The following is a 17256-nucleotide window of genomic DNA, read 5'->3' on the forward strand; positions in this document are numbered from 1 at the left end:
AGACAAGTGCTGCTCGTGAAAAAATAAAGGAAAAGTAAAATTAAACACAGAAGAAAGCCGTTGCTTGGGGGAGCTCGCGACGAGGCTGCACAGCAAATTCAAAAGTGTTAAATGTTTTGGTGTTAATAGTCTCCTTGCAAAAGTAGAGTTAATTTTACTCTAAGCAGAGTCACATTCTTTTAATGTAACTCTGAGGTGTAAAATGATAGTAGTTAAAATCGAGTGTTAAAAATGAGTGTTTCTATGTCAAATCTGGAGGTGTTACAATGGAAACATTAACTCTTGACCTCTTAACTCTGAACTCCTACAGGGGCTATGACACCAACAGAGTAAATTCACAGACTCCGCCCCCAGCACCATAGGCTCCAATCGAAGCTGAAGTGAAGCCCTTTCAGAACATTTTGCTCTACATATTTGAGTTGTTTGCCATGCTTGGTAAGTCATTTTTTCCAAAGATTGTTTCAATTATTATTATTAACTTTTACTTCTGTGGCTCTTTGGAGTTGAGACAAAGCTGTGTGAAAGGCATTAGCCATGTTGCTCGCTGATAGCATAATATTCTGTTTTAGCTAGCTGAAAGGTATCGTTTGCGGGCAAATACCACAGCCTTGAAAAAAAGCTTGCATGTGAATTTTCAGTCAAACTTTTGGTCAAATACACCTAAAACAATGTCTAGAATGTGAAATGTTGGTATAATGGTGCTGCTTGAAGCCTGAAAACGATCGCCCATAAAAACAAACAAACAAACGAGCAAACAGCAGTAGCTGACGTCCTGACTGGATTCTATGTTAGCATAGATCCCTCCAGAGTTTTGTGCACACGGTTTAGGTAAAAATGAAAAAGGTTGCGGTTTTACATTTAGTTCAGTATTACCTGTTGCCTGTGTCCTTGTCTTTTGGGAAAATACTTTACACAAGTAATGACTCAAAGAGGATTCCTTTTTTTTTTTTACTGTGCTGCAATTGTTTACTGGATTATTTGTGCCATTAATTAGTGTCAACTAATTTTTATTCAATCTCCGCACAGGATATGCTTGTGAAGATGGAATATGGGGGAGAGCAGAAGTGCGCTGAAGTTCCACAAAGGGATGAATGAAGGACATGCATATTGTATTGAAGAAATAAGTGATGAGAATGCTGTTATTTGCATTTACCATGTCAGACCTTTTGATAAACAAAATTCTAATGAAAGTGAGAACATGTATACTGTTACATCTTTCAGATAATGTTTTGAAATTGTGGTGCACAGTTCAGAATAAATGTTTTTCAAAAACATTGCGTCTTTTTAGTAAATGTTTATTTCCAAAAGAAATGTCTAGAAGTTCAGAACAGTAAAATTCCCGCTTTTTAGAATGAATTAGAAGATAACTCTTACGTAGTTAAACTAAAATACTCTTTGAGAGTTAATATATAAACTCTTAACACCAAGTGTTAAATTATCAACTCCAGACAGATTTGGTGTTTAACACTAAATCAGAGTTAACGTACCAACTCTCCAAAAAGAGTTAAATTAACACTCTCTGGTGTGGACCCATATAGACACTTTAATAGTGTTGAAATCAAATCCGACAGTGTTAATTTGGACATGCTGGATTTGCTGTGTGCCATACTCGGCGCCATCTTGTCTGTGTCTTTAACTAATTTTAACTTGTTTTGTTTTTAATTTTGTCTTAGTGAATAAAAAATTTGCATATATATTTACAGTATTTATTATTTAATTATCTGTTTAATAAACATTGCATATTTGTAAATGTACAGTACATTTTTCAAAATGATAGGTTTTTAAAATAATTTAAAAACAGTAGATTACTTGTGTATTTTTGTAATTTTATTGATTTTTCATGTATTGAAAGATAACAGCAAAATTCTCTAAAATTAATAGAAAACATTCTGTTAAAATACCAATATATATATTTATATTTTTTACAGTGTAGACCTATTCCATTACGTCAAATGCCTGTTTTTCAGACTTCACATTCATTACTTAGTGATTGATGCCCGTGAAAGCAACAGACCATGGCTCATTCTCTGATTGCCTGTTTACAGGTCTCTGACACTTTTATAGCTCTCCTAATACCATTACAAAGTATTACTTCAACAGCAGAGCCTGCTGCTTTCCTGTAGAAACAGATACAAAAGGTTGTTTGCTTTGATAATTTCAAACACTCTAGTTGTGAAAATTTGCTTTCGTTGAAGCTATCTAAGGACTTGTTGAGATTTTGACTTCCACTTTCAATAGTGATCTGCAAGATTTTTTTTTAGTCAAAAACAGATTTATATTGGTGAAAGCAAGGGCGGTGAGGATGTTGTTCTCTTTGTCTAAGGAGCTTGGAAAGAAAAGCGTCTGGACTTCTTTAAGTTGCTTGAAGATGTTTCACCTCTCATCCGAGAAGCTTCTTCAGTTTTGTTGTTCTCTTTGTGTTTTATCATCCTGGCCAGGTAAGGCCAGTGAAGCAGAAGAACATCATGTCAAGAAGGTCCTGAATAAATGTGGTTATCCCAGCTGAACATATATCAAAGCTGGGAAAGCAACTAAAGAATGCTCCAGGTGATCCAGGTGAGGAGGACAACTGGTGCCTATGCAAAAACCCTTAGAGATCCTGTATGTTTCAGGACTATCAGAACAACTGAGACACATTTTCTCTAAACACTACATCTCTGTGGCTTTCAAACCCTAAAACTCATTGCACCAAAAATTGGTCCACCCCAAGGATCCGGTCCCCCGGCACAGAGTAATATAGCCAGGAGGATTGCCATGATTTATATCAGGGAAACCAAACAACCTCTGGCTAAGTGGATGGCACAACACAGAAGAGCTAACTTAGTCTATTTACACCTACAGCCCAGAGGCCACCCATTCAGTGATGAGGAACTCTGGTTTGAGTGTGGAGTCAAGGAGGCAATATACGTGAAAAAGGAAAGACCATCTCTGAATAGAGGAGGGGGCCTAAAGGTAGATCTTTCAGCATCTTACAATGCTGTGATTGCAGACATTCCCCAACTCTCTGTGAATGGTACTTATGTTCATTGATCAATAGTCTTTGATCAGCGATTGTTGATCAATGGTGATGACAGTTTGCATATTAATGATCATGAAACCAACCTCACAGCCTCACATTGCTCAACAGTGGTGCTAGTTTCATTCATTATGCAAATTATATCATTCATTATGCATTATGCATTATACAGTTTATAAGGGGGGGGGGGGGGGGAACCTGCAGTCAGCTGAGACTGAAGAAGTCACTCGGATGAGTCACGAAACTTTTCTTCTGCTAAAGACGTTATGTCCAGATGAACAGGATCAACTTGTCCTTGCCAGCCCATAGTGAACAGTCTGAAACTATGCAGTTTAAAACAGCAATAAATGCTGAAGGTCGAAGGTTCTGAAAACGTTTAAGGGCAAACTCATAAGATAATCAGAGAGCAATTGGCATGCACATATAAGAATTGCAATGGTATTTCCACTTGGTGCAATGGATAGCTTTGAATATAATGCCAGTCTATGCAATATTTGTGGTGACATTTCTCTAAAATCCAATCATGTATGGTGCGGCTATAGGGAAAGTATCACTAAAGTCACTATTTTCTGTACAAAAATATTAAATGCAATACAACATCTAATAGAGTTGTAAAAACAAAACTCCACTTAATTTGCAGAATTAGAAAATACAAATGTTCTGACAACCAAATGTAGTAAGATTTCAACAAATGAACAGTTTTTTTTTTCATTGAGACGTGTACACTGAATCAGCACATTTCTGGTGACAGAACAGCCTGGTTGCATCCAGAGACATCTATGCTGTCTCCCTTTGTAATTATGTTGGAAAACCATTGTTACCTCCTACTGCTAGGGAACAGCTGAAATGCATATGACTGTGGAATAGCACAGATACAACCCCATAGTTTTAACTTATAGTTTGCAAGTTAATAGTGCTTTTTTTTTTTAACATAAAGCGATGGCTCTTCTGTAATTAATTGTATGAACTTGTATGCTAGTAATTTGTAGTGTACTATAATATGCTTAAAGAACTGTAAATACAACATGACCATCGTGCTCCAGCTGTGCTTTCCATTCCCATTCTTCTTTGCCCGTTCTGTTTTTGCCCTTTTCCATGGTTAAAATGATGTTTGTGATCTCAGTTCATTTCAGTAGCATGTATATGTCCTCATGGTTTGCTTCACTTTAAAAAATGTCCAGTAAATCAGTATATTCTGTCTAAATGTTTGATAATGTTTTTAAGCTGCTGCTCCTGTTGTTACTGAAGGCCTGGGACAAAAATGTTCAGCTGAGACATTTCACCTTTGAACTGCCCCAGATCGGCTCAAAGAATACATTTTTTTATGGTTCTGAGTTGTTATTTACACAATCTTTTATCTTACATTATTTATCTTCTGAAGTGTTTGAGAGTCTGATTTTACACTTGATTTTTTTTTCTGATTTCTTATTATCCTACTATTGTCTGGATCTTCTTCCATTTCAGTCTTTGCTTATTATGTTTACTTTATATCAATTCCAGAGAGGTTTCTTGCATTTTTGTTAGTGTGTGTGTGTGTGTGTGTGTGTGTGTGTGTGTGTGTTCACTAGAAGTTGCCTCTTTGGTTTCTGTTACACATCCATTTGTTTCATATGCTGTTTGTACCTTGGTCTCTTTTGTTTCCTTGTCTTTACATTTTGTTTAGTGTTAGTGTTCATGTCTCCTTTGACTTTTCCTGTTTTACTTTGAAGGTTTATTTTATTTTGTGGCCTGTGTCAGTTTTATTTCCTGTATGTGTTCTACGGATTCCCAGATTAGTTTCACCTGTTGTTAATTGTGTTCATGTGCGTTCCTCTCCTTCCTGTTTTTATTTTTATTAGTAATTGGTCTGTCTGTATATAGCCCTCTCTTCCCTGTATCTGTAGTCAAAGAGTCTGCTGTCGTTGCTTCCCTATATCCTGCAAGGGTCAGTGAGCTCCTGTGTTTTGTTCTGTTAGTTTCAGAGTTTATAGTTTGCTTATTTTGTACACTGATATAAGAGTATAAGAATAAAAGGGCTTACCTTTAGTTTTTTTGTTTTTTTCAGTCTGAGCATTTGTGTCCACACCTCACCGTCACAATCTCAATTTGCTTCCCTCAAGTTAAAGGTACTAAGAGACGCACTTCAAACACTGACCAGCGCACTGGAAAAGATCTTTTTTTTAAAAACAAAAAAACAGAAAACAAACTTTCTTTTCACAAATGCTTTATTGCTAGAACTGCAGTTTTGGAGGCTTTGGAGTGCACTTTTTATAAATCCGCTACTCATAAAGTGAACCCGCTCAAACTCACAGCCCAGGATAACAGTGACAAAGAAGGCAGACTACTAGACTTGTTTTGACGTCTGCACCTAACAGGGAGAAGAAACAAAAGCATAGAAGACTGCAAGGTAAGGTAAAGAAGGGGGAGAAAAACCCAGTCAGGATTTATTTGTCTTTGGACCATAAAATGGATGTAAAACCTGCTGTAGCCACTTGGAAGGCGTTGTCAGCGAAACTGACTCAGCTGGACTTTGAGTACTAAAGGTCTGATGTAAATTGTTTAGTTAAGTATCAGTTTCACAGAGTAGAAATTATCATTAATATTTTCTTTAGAATATGCTAAATGATGATGAGAAAAATCTAATAGGAAAGATAGGGTTTATTGTTTGAAAAGCAATTCATGTTAAAAATCCTGAAATGTAAGAGAGATATAAGACACACTGGAAAAAAGGTTGATTCTAGTTGAACTAGAATCAAAATATGATAACATTTTAAAAATGATGCAGATTTTTTAAAAGCTTAAACGTTTTTCTTTTGTTACGGCACTTACTGTAGCGTGCAGTAAATCGGCTAATATGAAGGGATTTTATTTGGGTTTGCAGGGTTCCTGTACGTGCATTAAATACTTGTATAGGTTTGCATAACAAAATTGTACACATAAAAACTATCACTATATTAAATAGTTTGAGAAGTGAAATACAGGATGTTAAAAGATGTGAAATACATCTTTGTTTTAATCTTCTTAACACATACAAAAAGAAAATAGAAGTACAAGGAAAAGTTATAGCTGGCAAAGACTTATGTTTATTCTTTTAGCTACTTGTGTTTTGGTATTAAGGTGAAAGAACATCCTATACAGAATGCTTGACGGGGATAGATGCAGACAATGGCAAAATTGTGCTACACGAAACAAAACTGCGACTTTTGAACTTTTTATTAAAAGTGTTACATCAGCTGTTTCTTTTTCTTGCCACATGTTGAAAAACTGTGGGACTTATTTTTCTCCTGAATATTAAACATGCACCCTCATGTAGAATGAGAGCACGGCATTGTCCTTTTCTGAGTTGATTTTCAGAAACATACATGCACAGTATCCATCAGGGTCCTTTAGACGGCTCTGTCATCTCAGGGCATTCACACACAGCAATACCGTGGCTGTAAGAACTGTGTGGATCTCCATTGTGGTCTCGAAAATTGCTATGTTTTTAAAAAAATATAATTTGCTTTCTTTAGTGTTGTGCTGCAAATCAAAACATTCATTCATCAAAAAGTATGTGCCAAATGTCATGTAATTTTGTTTTATCCCACCAAGTTCCTTCCCCAGCCGACTCTAAAATATCTGTCATTATTGTTGTAATAGTTTTTTATTTTAGCAATACGAGTAAGGATGGAATGTGGAATTTTAATTTGTTAGTTAAAAAAAGCACCCCCCCCCAGCCTTCTTTTCTAAAAATAATCCAGACCTTTATTTGAAAAGTTTATATGTATTTGCAAATCTTTTTTTTTTTCAACAGAACATACTTATATAATGAATACAGCTTTTTACAGCAGACAAAACTGAAAGCAGTACAGATTTGACAAATACTATACCAACAGTCTTTTCACTCTTTGTAATATTTGGTAACTGTTGTAAATTCCACAATTTACTGTTATTTTTTATTTATTTAGTTTGTCACACTGAAAATAGGTATTTTGGATTTTCAGACATGTACTGTGTCTGACACAATGTTTTTAGCGTTGTCTAAAATGTGTCACTGTTATTTATTGATTGTCCATTTTCATGCATAAACAAAATACCGATGTAAGATCTGAAACATTCTTCTGCTGTAAGTAATGTCAGAGGACAAAAACTACTAGTAGTTTATGATGTTGCTTTCCTCATTACTGGATGCGTGGCATTAATGATGCAGTTTTTCCAAGGGCAAAATAGGGGAATTATTAGATTATTCAGAAATGCCATAATTTTCTTAATTTTATAGTATTAAAGATGAAATGCTGTTGCTTATGGCTCTTATTATATTGTTTGTTATTGTGTAATCATCATAGTAACAGTATTACTCAAAGACTAAATAACATAAAAAAGAAAAATGGTGCACTAGCCCTATGTGTATACAGTTTCTAGTTATTCCTGTTGTAATTTAAACATTGCTAAAGGAATGATATGAACAAAAAACTGCATCATATGAGGACAGGGCAAGTCACAGAATTAAAACAGTGAGGCTCGTTTAGCTGCCTCCAGGGCACATCTGGCTCCAGCTTAAAACTGAAGCCTGGACCAATTTCTTAGCTTTAAGGGCTAGCGCATGCAGTCAGTTAGCTGTTTTAGGAATGCCAGTTAATTGCAGTTCCTATGGAAAGGTTGGATAAATAAACACTGAATTGCCTCTGATGTGTTGTACATCTCTACAGGTTCTTGGGATAGACTTCTTCGCACACTGGCCCAAATTCAGCCAAACTAAATGGTCTTTTTGTGTTTGTTCTGACCTTGAGCAAGGCTGTGACCAAATGTTTCTACCTTGGGTCATTTCCAGGATTCCACAACAGTCAACGTAGGCTTGGGAGAACCATTTACACACGGGAATGTGCAAGGGAGGTGATTCAGTGAGGTGTTTTCACCTGGTTTTACTGAGAAAAAAAAAGATTTTTGAAAAAATGTTTTCCAAAACTGGGGTTAAACTCCTGGTTATATTGTGAAATTACATTTGTGGGCTTTAGGAATCCTGACTAAAAAGTTCCATAGATGCTTAGATATTGCAATTAAATGTTATTATATGAAACTATAGGTTGGTGTGTTGATGCAGTCACTCAGGCTTTACCAGATTTTCTCTTCTGGGGTGCTGTATAATAAAGAGCTGCTTAATATGAAAGCTGTAATTGTAGAACAATGAAGGAAAAAAAAAAAGCTGGAAAAAAACACATTCAAAAAGTCAAAAAGTTCCATCAACAAACAAACAGCATCGATAGCAGGTGCAACAGGGATACATAATTCCAATTTCTTAAGTGAATATGACCCCCACCCACGATCCTATTGTTAAGCATGTTTTGAATGTGTTGATTTTCAATTGTTTATTTGTATTTACTATTTTGACTGCATTTATACCACTAGAAACAGACTTTTTACATTTTTCTTCGTATGCCATGTTTTCCTCTTAGTTAGAGATAATATCAGAACTAAATGTTGCCGAAGCGTGTTTTTGTTGTTTGCGTTGAACATTGTTAGTCAACTGTTCACAGTCAGTCAGCCGGCCTGATATTTATATTAATCTGTACGCTGTATCCGACTCTCAAAATAATCACCATAACAACATGTAAAATGCTCTCACGCATTTAATATCTTAGCGATGCGGATTATTTTACAGCTTCTCCGGTCGTTAATTGTGCAATTAAATTAAAAATTAATTAAAGCCCTTAAGCCGATGCAGTCCTCTGGTGATACAGAGGTGCAGTTCAAGGTCCGAAATTTTGGAATTTGCTGGTTTCTTCGTAAAAATCCCACGCGAAGAAAAGTGTGAGAATGTGGTCATGTATCCCTTATATTAGTCCTCGAATATGTTAATAAAAGTGTTATAAACTCTTAAGTTTGGTTTGTATTTCGTGATTTGTATGAAGTAATTCGTGTCTTAAAGGAGGCACACGTTTTTAAGCCAAACATTATAAAAGAAAATGGCAAGAAATCAGCGCCAAAGAGATCTGGTTGCAAAGTGTTATTATTATTATTTTAAATAATTTTGGTTTTTATGAAAATAGAGCTCCTTTTACTTTATTTGTATTTTCTTTTCGTTTATTTACGTGGGTTACATTCCACAAATATCTTGATATCGACATATTTGATAAATGTTATTTTTATGCACGACTTTTTAATGGGTTCAAACGGGGATAATGAATGAATTCCAGAATTAATATTAACACCACAAGGTTCAGAAGGTTTGGCATCCTCATCTGCTGAGATATGATGCCTGACAAAGTATGTGCTTTGACTTTTGAAATATTAGATGAGGACGTGATTGGACAGGTGATCAAATTTGCAGATTTAAGTTTGATAACCGGTGTGTTATTATTATTATTATTATTATTTTAATTTTAAGTAGTTGGGTGAAAGGGGTGACCCAATTCAGCCAGAATTCGTAATATCATTCAGACTTAAAAAGAAAACCCGAGTCAATAAGATGCCCTAGCACCGAGCTGATAAGAAGACATTCTCTCTACAGCCAACAGCTTTAAAATATCACTACAGATAAGATAAAAGCGAGTCAAGGACAGATCAAAAAATAGATTAACCCCTTATGACGGGGTTGATAAGATTGTTTGCAGTTTCGTTTCCTTTTTTATATTTTATTTTTATTTTATTATATTTTTGACGAGTTATATGAGAGACATTTCTTTCTCGAATTTGGACCCTGTTTATGCACACGGCTACTGTTTTGGTTTATGAGAGAGGTGGAGTGTCCTCTCCTGAGCACACACAGCTCTGTCTGAGCACGGGGACTTTGAACTTGAACTTCGCCTTGCTCATCTTTATGTGCGCAATACACCGGAACAAATGAGCCAGAACTGATTTTGGTCCATGAATTGATCTGCCTCTCTCCTTTATCCTTTCCACCGCCCATCCAGGCTATGTACTTGAAGCCGAAAAACGCACCTAGACAGTGAACGACATAGTCAATGTGTAACTCCATCAATTATTCTTTGGTTATCTATGGTTTGCCTTATAATTTCTTCTCTGTTATGCTCCAGGTGTGGCTTAATGTTAGTTTTGCACGAACAACCATTCTCAGGGACAGCTATGTTTATCTCTTAAACGGTCAAATGGACCAGTATGTATAGAACGAGGGTCAGCGGTAGTTCTGCAGAAAAGATCATTTGACTGAGCAGAATTCAAATAGTCACACTTGTGACATATTCAACTTAGTATCTGTTTATCATAAAGAGGGAGCTGTGTAAAAGATTTCCGTCATAATTAAAATAAATGTCTGTGTTCATTACATGTTCACTATTTAGATTTCCGAGCTGTTTTCGCCAATATATCAGCACAGCAAAGTAATCCTGTTGATGTAAAGACAGGGGGTAGGTTGCAGGTAGAAGCGATGAAAGAGATCGCACGCACTCCACACAAAATCTTTTCTGGAGTTATTTTAAGCAATGTTATTTCAGGTATCGAAACTGCGGCAGTTGTTCAATTGTTCAATTTTTTTAATTATTATTTTTTTTGTTAAAAAGGACTGTTCAATATTTCAAAATTCACAAATTAGCTATTGGTTTAACCGCAAATAAAAAGCACTTTAACCCCTATAAACTCTACTAAGCTACCCCCTTCAGTGAAACTGAAAAACTTTGCTTTGTATAATCAAAGATAAATGACTGATTTTAGAGTAATTTTAGTAGTTTAATGTCAGTTTCTCAAATTCAGATGACAAACTTGGGCAAAAATAACCACCTCTGCACATCTAATCTGTTACCTCGGCATCAAAAACACACAGCCGCGCGCTTCTGGTGTATTAGATTATGATTCACTCCTTTCATAAGAACTCATAATTAAACTAAATCTATATAGTAGTTACCTACATACATATTTGTTGGTTTACACATATGATTCCGTTTGGTTTCAAGTGCACCGTTTCACTTCAAGATTTTCTTCATCACAACATCATGCAGGTGCTGACATCATTTTCCAGTCCGCAGCTCCTCCAAACCAACAGCCTATTTGATTTTAAGCTCTTGATACAGTCACCGTTGAACTGCTGCAGACTAGGTGAGGAAGTTATTCTAAAAATCTCTTCCAGTAAATTTCCCGCATTTTTATTTGGTGTGCTAGAGTAAAGTGAGCTTCACAGGGTGGGTTATCCAAACAAGCCGTGTGCATGTTACAACCGAGTCCACTGCTTACATTTTGTACCTCAAAATGCAATCTGCATGTTTCGCCTTTTGAAAATAAGTAATACTACAGTATATAGTGCATTTCACATGTTGCATGGATTTCACAGTGAAAATGATAAGGAACGTGTGGGTACATTTAGGACTTCAAATTAAATATTTGCATCTTAGTCTGGATACTTGGACTTTAAGTGGAGCAAAAAGTAAAATATGTTATTTTAGCTACATACTTATAAAGAAACACTTCACGCAGAGTTGGATCTGCAGTGTTCTGTTCTTTGTGCACGTTTCCTCACTAGTTACTGATCAGAAAGCGATTATTTTTATTCGGCTTTTCTGTATAAACTTTGTTTAGAAACAGTTTTTAATTCAACTGGCAGCCCTCTCAGTAGTTGATATAGTGGCGTCTTAAGCTCAAAAATATTCCGAGCGCGTGTCCGCGGAACTCTGTTTGCATGCTGACACATAAGAACTCTTTGAAGACTGCATAGTGTTAGAAACTGTAATGAACTCTGGTGGCACAGAAACTACTACAAGAAAAACCGCAAGATATCCTTGAAGATTATTTCAATACAGATTTCTATATCTTAAATGGCCAAACATATTTTGGATCAGTTTCGTCGCGATAAACACTTTCGAAATAAACGTGCTTAACCTCAGATGACTGTGTTGTTCTTTTTTCAGACCTGCTGTTAAGGAGAATAGCTCTTCAACAGAAAAATAGCTTCTCAAAGATCTTTTTCGGCAACAATTGGGAAGCTTCAAACATATTAAACACACTTCTGGCGTGGGTAGAACTCATTTAAGGGACAGCTTGTGTAGTGAAAGTCTGAAATGTGCAGAAAAAAGTTTTAAGGGCTTTATTCTTTGAGAGAAGGAGTGAGGTGATTAATGATGAACGTGTGTGTCTTTTGTTTTGCTGTCTGGACAGATGGAGCGACGGCCTCTCTTAACTTGAACTTGGACTTCCGACGAGACGCGTCAAACTGTGGATTTATTTTGCCAGCTTTCTCACCGGTCCACCCTCTAGACTGCAGCAGGAACACTAAGCAGTGACTCTTGCAAAACTTGATTTACCACTTAAACAGTGGTAAATCAAAGATTTGGCATATACAAAAGAATATTTTATCAACAACGGCGCACATAAAGGCAAAACTTGGACAAAATTTGGGCCTGCAGTGTTGGACGAGATAAGACTTAGTAACGTGTTGGTGTCATGTGTCGTTATAAAAGTAAATATCAAATCAAATAATGCATTGCAGAAGTTAAAATAAAAACCTTAAGTCTATAGTGGCAGTACTCATTTTGTGATGAGTTTAAGAGATAATTGCGCAAGGCTACGCTAAACTGCCTTTATCCACGTCAGGAAGCCTAATATACAGCAAGATATGTGTCTAAAATCATAAATTGTTGTGTCACTACACCAACCACCTTATCAGATCTATTTATCCGTCTGTTTTTGTGGTGATGCTGGTGTAGCTTGTCATCTGAATTGTGCGAAATTCTACAAATGTTTGCGGCTTACATGCTCCCCATTAAATCGGTGCTGTATTCCTGACGAATTTATTGCATTTCAGAAATACACTTTGCATTGCAACTTGATGACCTGCACAATTTCTTATTCTCGAATTTTGTAAAAGACCCTGTTATCAGTTCAGTGCAGTGAACGAATGATGAACAATGGACAATGTAATAAGAATATGATAAGTACACTTTTAAAAAAAGGTTGTAAAGCCTGCGTTGTATTTTGTAAATCCATCTGGCCTAGCTGGAGCGGTGGTCTGCCAGCCATACCCTCTGTTCTGTGGGCGCGGCTCTGCTTGGCCTCCTTTAGTTTGCGGTTAGTCCACGGCCATGCTCTCATAGTCTACCTGCTTTGGGTGAAATTAAAAGAGTCAAATCTGAAGTAAATTACGCCTAATGTATATGTATGTGTATGTAGTCCTTTTCATGCAGCGTGTTTGAAAGAGTCATAACATACAGCCACTCTCTACACTGTGCTATCCCTGACGCGTAAAATGGCCAAACCTGTCGGTGATTATCCTGAAGATGACCAACTTCAAGCTAAACGTACTAATTTTCAAACGTCCGCCATATTTTGTTACTTGGCTTTGCAGTAGTTTACATCTTTAACCTTAAGTTGGTAAGAGTCTATTTAAGAAAGTATTAGTGGTTTGAATCTAAAGGGCTGGGACACTCCCTGCACCGTATTGTCTAAACTCAATACACTTGTGTCTTCTGTTCACTGTGTGTTGTTTCACGAATACTAAATGTAATTTAAGTTTGCCTGGCAAACATGTCTTCCTACCACTGAAATTAGACTACGATTTTGCAGTAGATTTATCTCCTGAAAACGTATAGGCGACTGCCACGTAGTTTACATTAGATTGGGGTCACAAATGCCTTATCCAGGTTCGGCTGCTAGTATCGGCTGCTCATCCTTATGCGGCAAGACACAGAAAATGCAACAACCAGGCTAATTTGTTGACCTAGGTTCTAGCAAACTAAAAGCTGTACCCTGATCTATTTACGCATTGCGTTTAAATTAACATTTTTTGTTACTGTCTTGAAAATTCATTCTTTGTCACGCACCAAGCACTGCACCGCCTAGTTATATATTTCAGACCTTGGCAAAAATCACATGCTGCCCTATGCCCTGACAGTTGGCATAGAAAGTCAGTGATGATGGCTTCTATGCTTACGAACTCTTCTGATCGTAAATTAAATGCAGCTCGGAGAGGAAAACACCAGATTGAGATGCTGTTTTAGTTTTGTAGGAATGCTTTCATGACAGGAAAGCATTGTCCTGCTTCCAGAACAATAGTCCACCTTCACACACACATGCGATTCCTAGGAGGAGGAGAAGTGCTGTATTTTTCAGATGAAAATGTTGCACGAACAAAGATTAATGCAAGCATGGAAGTACATGTTGCGACTCAAGCAGTAACGTGTGACTTACACGATGCTTTCAAGTTAATATGAGCCTCAGTTTCCTGTCATGTTTATGTATCACAATCCAGTTTGGGTCCAATTGATTCGTCCATATACAGTATACTTAAAGCCGCTAAAAGTCTCCATGGGCTCCTTACTATATTGCGCACATCTATTTGGTTTTTTGGTTTGTCTACGTGTGGTTTTCAGTTGAATTACCAGTGATTTTAACTTCATTACAACATTGGTTCAGCCTGCAGCTGATTGCAAACTCTTAAATATATCCAAGGATTTGCATCATAATGAAACTGTTAAGATACTATTTCATAGATAGATGAAAAATAATTCACTTAGGCTTAGCTTTAGGTTAATTTGTCTCTACCTCAAAAGATTAATTTGTAGGTTATGATGGCAGTGTCATTATTATTTGAATAAGATATGGGCCTGCGGGAAATGGGATTGGGTTGAATGGGGCTGTACAATAACACACTACAGCCTTGTACTGCAGAGTCAAAATGGCGCTCGGTGCATGATGTAAACGCATATTCTTCTGGCTTAATAGCCATCGGCTAAGTCTTGTGCATATGCAGTGAGTTGACAGCGGAAGCTGCAGGTAGGGAGCCGTTGTATGAGGATGGAAGGTTCCCCTCCCCCACAAACCAATGCACCAGACAGGCGCTCTCCCCGCCTGACAGGGCCTGTCTGGCAGGACGTGATGTCTGGTTGTCAATGTATTTACTGCGAGGCATCATTGCTGGTGGTCAGGATAGTCGTTTCTATTAACACTTCCTCCGCTTTCGCAGTGAAGAGTATTTGATTCATCCTTGCAGATCATTCTAAGTTTTTAAACAAAAGTTTTAATATTTAAGATGGATGAATGTTTGTAAAATTACATGTTTTTTTTTATTTTCTGGTCGAAGTTCCCATAAACCGAATAAGGAGAAGTATCCAGAACCTCTCTAAAATACTTTGCTTAAAACTGAGCAGTGAGAGTTTTTCACTATTGTCTCTGACTGCAAATGTATTTGCGTAATTTATTTAGTCATTTATTTTTTTGTAGTTTGGTTAATACCCCTTCAAGCATCGCGACTTTGATTGAAAGCGTTTCCTTCTTTCTTGTCATTATACGCAAATTTAAGAACTATAATATGCGGTGACAAAAAAAGTAAACCCACTTAGGCGAATGAATTTTAGTCTGATTTCCCAGCATAAGAGACAAGTTTGCGTACTTACCCAGAGCAACTCATTTGAACCCTAAACTCAAGTTCAGGGTTCAGTGTGGGCAAGAAAATAGCAATCTTCATTTTACAATTAATTATTTATAAATCTCGCTGTGAATGGGTAGTTCGGATGATATTAATTTGAATTTTTAAATACAATGTGAAACTTGGGCATGCGGAAACTTGCGGGAAATATTTATAACAATCTGTGTATCTTAAGCAGGTTGAGGGTTAATGAAAGATAATGAATTCTGAAGTTCACGTTAACATATTTTCTGTGGGGCTAATTAAACACTATAGCTAACATGGAGTTACTGGTATCTTTGCTACTTTTCCTTAAACGCCTACATACTATCCAATCTATATTTTTTTTTTGCTTTTTTCCCTCTCCTAACCATAAACGTGATAGTCATAATACTTACTTCTACTTACAAAGGGTTAAAGAAGGCAAATTCAATAGTTACCCGTATATTTAAGATGTTAATCTGTTGTGATAATGTAGTGTAGTCTAGTTTTTCAGAAATGATTGATAAAATCAGAAACGGACATTTCCAGTCTATTTTAGAGAAATGTACAGGTCAGATTAACACGTGATTTATATATTTGTATACGAAAAAAGATAGTGGATTGCAATTTTCCTTCTCTTTTTTTTTGGCTTTGCTTTGTTTAATGTTAAACTATCAGGCTGCCTATTTGACCAACGCTACATCATCAGTCTGGAGGAACTGTTTCTACAATCAGCAAGAAATATGCACTTGCATCTGTTATAGTAGACAGCATTGATTAAAAATACTAACAATTAAAGAAGATTTTTAATATACGGTCATTAATAATAAAAAGGAGCTAAATTCTTAGTTTGGAAGGTGCCGGTTTTCTGCCGCGCAAATGTTGTCAAATTCCTGATTTTCAAGCAGAAACTAAATAGTATTTGGAATTCTTTCCCCCTCTTCGCACATAGCAAATATTTTAGAGTAAGGGTCTCCAAATAACTTCTAGTTTGCTGCATACTTCAGTGTGAAGTTCATTCTTGCCTGTCTAGACTCTGATTACGACCTTGTTTGTCTGCGTTTTTTTACCTTGACCTTGGACTTCCGTGCAGCTGCCGCTTGGATGAGCTTTTCGCAGTTGTAATTTCCTTGAGACAAAAGAGCTAAAGTCTCCGTCCGAGGAACAACAGGGGTCCGGCTTCCCCAGTGCTGTTTGCAAATGCGCAACGGTTGCTCGATTATTCCTAAGACAACTCAGAAGAGCAAAAATGTTGATAAACTATCCGCCCTTTACAGGGTAGCTTGTAGCCTGCTTTATGAGTGACTCATGGAACAGGCATTACAAAAAGCCTTTATGGATTCACTGTGGGCCTAGCCTATCGGCCATATTTGAAACTTGAAAATACAGTAAAGTTTTATATATTAGCTCAGAAGTAATTTTTGAAATGCAGAACAGAAGAAAGTGTGTGTGCGTGCGTGTGTGTGTGTGTGTGGGGGGGGGGGAGGGGGGGTATAGAACCTGGTGGTAATAAGAAGAACTAAAACTTTTTGAATAGTCTTAGAAATCTAAAGGAAGACGCAGATAAAACAACAGAGGAAGAGTTGTTGGAAGAAATAGGTCCGCATATCTATCATGGAGTATAATTAAATAAGCTCAGTCCAGCTCAAAGCGGCCCTTGTTCTTATTTTCCCCTGGTAGCGTCAGCATCCACTTATAGAGTATGAATGAAGTGCACAGTGAAACGGAAACATCACATGAATTCGCTTAATGGTGACTTTGACTGTCTTCTTGTCGTTGAAACTCACTTTGGGCCTGAGAGTGAATCTTTAAACTAAATATATCCTTACTTAAACATATAACGGATTAAACTCTATAAAAACTAAACGCTATCAGTCAGTATGGGCAATTACGGCATTTATATATTTAAATACCAAAACACTGTTCGCTTATTTTGTAATGACGGCGTCTTACC

General features: G+C 36.7%; 1 long non-coding RNA gene across 1 annotated transcript; it reads left to right on the plus strand.

Annotated features, from left to right (window-relative positions):
• The first annotated feature begins 310 nt into the window (after nucleotides 1-310).
• LOC145423254 (uncharacterized) lies at nucleotides 311-1274 on the plus strand. Its single transcript, XR_013904343.1, has 2 exons — nucleotides 311-435; nucleotides 1027-1274. It is a non-coding gene; the product is annotated as an uncharacterized LOC145423254 (long non-coding RNA).
• Nucleotides 1275-17256: the final 15982 nt, after the last annotated feature.

Source organism: Astatotilapia calliptera, chromosome 20, assembly GCF_964374335.1.
Source record: "Astatotilapia calliptera chromosome 20, fAstCal68.1, whole genome shotgun sequence".
Classification (NCBI taxonomy): domain Eukaryota; kingdom Metazoa; phylum Chordata; class Actinopteri; order Cichliformes; family Cichlidae; genus Astatotilapia; species Astatotilapia calliptera.